Here is a 5,366-nt window from a genome sequence, read left to right as displayed (position 1 = left end):
GAGATGAAACATCACTATGGACTTTGTGATGTCAAATCTGGTGGCCCAGAGCACTGTTTTGTTTAAATCTCAGCTCTGCCTTAGAGACCTAACCTTCAGGTAGATGAAATGTGATTGCATATGGCCATACCTACACAGCTCATAACCCTGAATGTGCACAACCAAAAACACAAAAACACAAGTGTGTACATTCTGAGAGGGCTGGCCAAGTCCTATACTGAGGAGTTCAGAGAGACACAGCGGCAGGCAGCATTCTAGTGACTATCTGGTCCACCCATATATTTCATGGATTGCAATAATCTGTTCTAAAAACTAAACTGTTTGGATATTTCAGACATAAAACAGTGAAATGTTGCACCAAACATTCAGATCCCAACTGCAATTAAATGTCCAAATAAACTATACAGCATTCCCCTATTAGTTTGAATGTCTCAAAATACATCAAAACCAATTTTCTATTTCTGCGAGGTAAAAAGCTTTTTTTTTTTTAAACAACCTGAAAGCTGAAATAGCACCAAATTGGGAGTAAGGAAACCTATTGAATTTACCTTATAAAGTTATGTGGATTTTAGACAAACCACTCAATCTCTTTGGCCTTAATGTTCCCATCTGTAAAGAGAGACTAGTAATACATTTGGTTTTATATAATCAAAATATATCCAATGAATTAAAGAAATGAAGTTATTATAAATGCTAACATATGATTAACTATAATAGAAATAATGTTATATTTTATTCCTCTAGTATAGGTTTTCAACTGCGTTTTTATTATTTCCCACCAAGGAGACTCCCGCCCCCATTAAATTGTAGGCAATTTGGATATACATTATACCTGTTTAAGCACTATACTGTGGCCTTTGGAGGGCCACAAACTATTATAATAGCTAATTTTTTTCACATCCCCCCTGCCCACCAAGAATCAATTTTTGCCTCATTGAGGGCAATTTCACCATTGTTGAGAATGAATGGTCTAGTCTAAAGTCATTATCGTCAGTGAGTTATTTTTTAGGGTATACTTACATAGTACTTGACTACATGTAGGTATATGCTATAGCGCCGCCACCCCCACCCCCCACTCCCCACTCCACTCCATTTTACGGTTGTGTTAGGTAACTTGCCCAAGGTCCACCAGCTGAGAGATTTGAGCCTGGCATATCTGGCTCCTTAATAAGTGTGGCATACTGCCTCTCACTTGTCAACATGTTTGAGTGTTGCTATGTGTGCTGTAACAACCCAGAGCGTGCTTGGATTGAATACCAGTGTTTTTGTGTCTTCCTGTGTCTGTAGTTGTACGCTGTGGTGGCTTCGGGTGGCGTTGGCTTCATAAAGACTCTTTCTCGATGGTCTGATCTTATCCTGCCTCATCTACCAGTCCAACAAATGCCCATTATGGAAGGACTTGTGAAGGGGCTAGGGAGGGACAATGCAAACATAATACTCAATTTTCTTCCTGCCTTCAAAGAGCCAAGTAATCTAGTTTAGCAGATAAAGCAGTTAGACATACAAGGAAACCATCACTACAAGAAAGAATATTATGAGAGTCACATGAAAGTACAAAAATGTTACTGACATCTTTATTGCCTTCTGCCCTTATTTTCCTCCTGTGGTAAGGGTCCTCAGTCTTCTCATCAGCCCCCCAAACAAGCTTGTGACAAACGGTGAATGATTGGTTAAGTTGTATCACTCTCATACATAACTATCCTTATTTTCTGATGGCTGCACGTATATATCTGATATTCAGGAGTTGGTCAATACACGTTGGATGGATGAATGAAGGAATGAATGAACTAACAAATGAATGTTAAGCTCACAAACATTTTATTGATTTTCTGATAGCTGCTATGAATATAAAATGGAATGTAATCTTTAATTTCTTAAGCTCAGAAGACTATGCCACTCAGATACATCTAAACTACATTTTGTTTCCAAAATAGAGTTTGTTATAATTAACGTGTTTTAAAAATGTAACTCAGAAGTATGCTCCTTTCTAAGGACTCCTCAGGATAATTAGCTCTGCCTCTGAGGAAGCTCTATAAGATTTTTAAAGTTTAAAGTCTTTACCATTTATTGAAATCCTGCTGTAGGCAAAACACTGAAAACACTGCCTTAGTTGCTGAAAGGGGTATAGAGATGACTAAGCCCCATTTCTGTCCTCCAGTTGCTTGCACTCTAGAGGAATTACCCCAGAGTCACAAGCTTGACACTGACATCTAGCAACTAGAAAAGTCTATTTATTCCCGGTGACATTTGCCATCCTCTGAGGATCCAGAGGAGTAAAATGTTTTCAACCATATACATACTTGGAATTAATGTTTTGATTCCTTTGGCCCTTCTTAAAATGATCATTTCTTCAAGAATCGAAAGACCTAGAATCTCTGAAATTTCAAATGACTTGCATGATAGCACACCTTTAAATCAGTTTTCACAAGGACTACATTAGGAAACCAAAATGTAGCACAGGTTTTAGAAGACATTGGTCCTTGTGCCTCCCAGGATAACATGCAATTGAGTTCTCTACAACTCTGTGTTCACTAAAAATCGAGAAAGCCTCCTAAGAAAATCAAGCCAAGATGATCACTCAAGCTCTGTGCCCAGTGCAGTGCATCCCAGAACATTTGCTTATGATTCAGAGTTACGGTGGAAGAGCAAAGGCTGGTTCTAACTCAAGACTGAGCCAATTAAAGAGGCTCTCAGTTAGGATCTGCGGTACTCGTGGGAAAAGACCACTTGGTAAACATGTGAGAGGCCTTGTGAGCTGGTGACTGAACAATCATGGGAGTTCCAAGTGTGCCTGTGATGTGCTATGTGGCTGAGAACTTAGTCCCTTTGAATTTCTTCTTCCCCATCAACATGTCAAAAGTGATTTATTAGTAGCTCTGAATGTTCTAATATATTTATTGATGCTGTTAATAGAATTTTGTCCAGTTGCTCTGGCAAGGGACTCTCCTGTTATAACCAGGGCCTGGCTATACACACTCCTGCTCAAGGTTTGGTCCTTACAAGTGAGTGATCTGGGGAAATTCTTTATGCTGGTTTCAGGGGGCCAGATTCCCAGTTGGAACTCATTACTACATTCTGGAAATACCCTCCTCCCAATTCTATTACTCTTAGCATATAACCACATACAATCACTCCAAGACAAATGTGTGCTGTTTTTTGTTTGTTTGTTTGTTTTTTCATTATTCTCCTCCAGAAGTGAGTACACTAAGAGCAAAAATAAAACATAATGGGGCCGGCCAGGTGGCTCAGTTGGTTAGAGTGCAAGCTCTGAGCAGCAGGGATGCCAGTTTGTTTCCCAAATGGGATGGTGGGCTGCGTCCACCCCCACTCCCCAGTAACTAAATTGGAAGTGGCTTGAAGCTGAGACTGCGCACCCCACAACTAAGATTGAAGGACTACAACTTGACTTGGAGCTGATGGGTCCTGGGAAAACACAATGTTCCCTTTCCCCAATTCCCCAACACTGTTCCCTCCCCCAATTCCCCAATAAAACGTTAAAAAAAAAAAGAAAAGTAAAACAACGCAGAAAGTGAACCCTATAACTATAGTCTGGACCTTATAGACAGGCAAAAGTCAATGAGGCTATTTCTGGGAGCAGCAACTCTGGCAGGATGTTATGTTGAGGGTCGAACATTTAAATCTATGACACTACTTGTGGAAAATAAACTGGCAAAACAAATTCAAACTGATGACATCATTCCGGCTGTGTTTATACCACACCAGTAAAACGAGCTGGGAAAACAAAAGTTGAATCGACTTGACTGTCAAGATGACACAAATTACGGCTGGTCTGCTGGTTTTATTATTTTTTTCAAAAAAAAAATACCAGAATCAAATAATTATTTAAGTAAATGTTATTACCTAGTTGTTCTGCAAACATGTGATGAATGACATTAACATGTTTAAATGACTATCAACCCAGTTATTGATACATAAACACACCATCCGTAAAACTCTTTTATGTTGTTTATTTCAAATATTCCCTGATAGACTAAAAGATGTCAAATGACTAAAAGGCCTAGAAAACTAGACACTGCCTAGTATGTGTGCTTGGTGACAAGGCTAATGTTCCACTTTTAAGCAGCCAAATATGCTGTTTACGTCATTTTCAACTGCCTCACATTCGTGAGGAAAACAAGTTCCTCCTTTAAACCCAATTGACCCTTGGGGCAACATTCAAATCCCCAAAGTCATAATCTGCCACCCAAACCTAGTAACAGGGATAAGCAAGAGGGACAATCAAGCCATCAGGAACAAAGCTGGCCCAGAGAGATGCTTGCAGAACAAGCCCAACTCAGAATAATGCTCCTGCTCACGGACATTATTATGACAATCTTCCCTTTTTGCACATGCAGGGAGTCTTTCATCTTCCAGATTTGCAAATACTGGCACTTTAATCCTCACAACATCCTTGTGAGCTAGGCAGGTGGTACCTGTTATGATCCCTCATATTAAAGATGGAAAGGTGATAATGATGGTAATAAAAATTAAAGCACATCAAACAGTATCAGCTCCATCACATCAAAAGACCCATGGCTTTCCCAGGGGAAAAAAAAGAAGGGAAAAGTGGAAACTGTCAAATGTTTTCTCATCTGTTTTACTAAGTTTTACACCGCTGCTAAGGCATGACTAGTTTTGAAAGTCTAAGGTATAAAGAGTTTCATTATTACATTGTTCAAAGGGGCAGAACGCTCTCTTGGGAAGTCAGGCATTCTTTCTTATTTATGAAAAACACCAGCAGAGTTGAGTCAAGAAATGTTCTCTTGATTCCATCTAGTCATCTAGCTGCTCCTTAGCCCAGTTTGAGGAGGTGGTGACATTCAGCCTAAGAGACTGGATAAACCTCCTCCTGGGAGCCAGAGAATGGCTCCTGGAGGACCTTTGCAGAGGAAAGACTTCTAGACACCCAAAGCAGCGTATACCTACCAGTTCCCTGGGGAATGAAGACTGGAAATTGTTCCTCCCTTTGGGTCTTAAAAGCCAATGTAAAATTGAACATACCCCCCATAGACCCACAGAATGGAAATAAAAATCAAGACCTGGCCTGACAGTGAGGAGGAATCACAGAAGGGGCCCAGGTGCACTTTCTTGGGGACTCACAGAGAGTGTTTCTCTGAGATTTCTCCCGTGTTTCAACAAGTCCTTTGCCTCCCGGATGAGGGAGGAAAAAGAAAAAGGGTTCCTGCTGCCTACGCCATTCCCTTCACAGGTTGGGGCCTGTGACAGAGCTCCCTTGCGCAGCAGGGAGCCCAGGCACTAAACTTTGGTGGGGATTTTCAGGTAAGACACTCACTGCACTCCTGATGGAGCAAAGCACTGCAGCATCCCCACCACCTGAGCAATTGTCCAGAGCGCCTCTCCTCTCC

This window comes from Hipposideros armiger, unplaced genomic scaffold (assembly GCF_001890085.2).
Source record: "Hipposideros armiger isolate ML-2016 unplaced genomic scaffold, ASM189008v1 scaffold_136, whole genome shotgun sequence".
Classification (NCBI taxonomy): Eukaryota; Metazoa; Chordata; class Mammalia; order Chiroptera; family Hipposideridae; genus Hipposideros; species Hipposideros armiger.
This window is presented reverse-complemented; position numbering follows the sequence as displayed.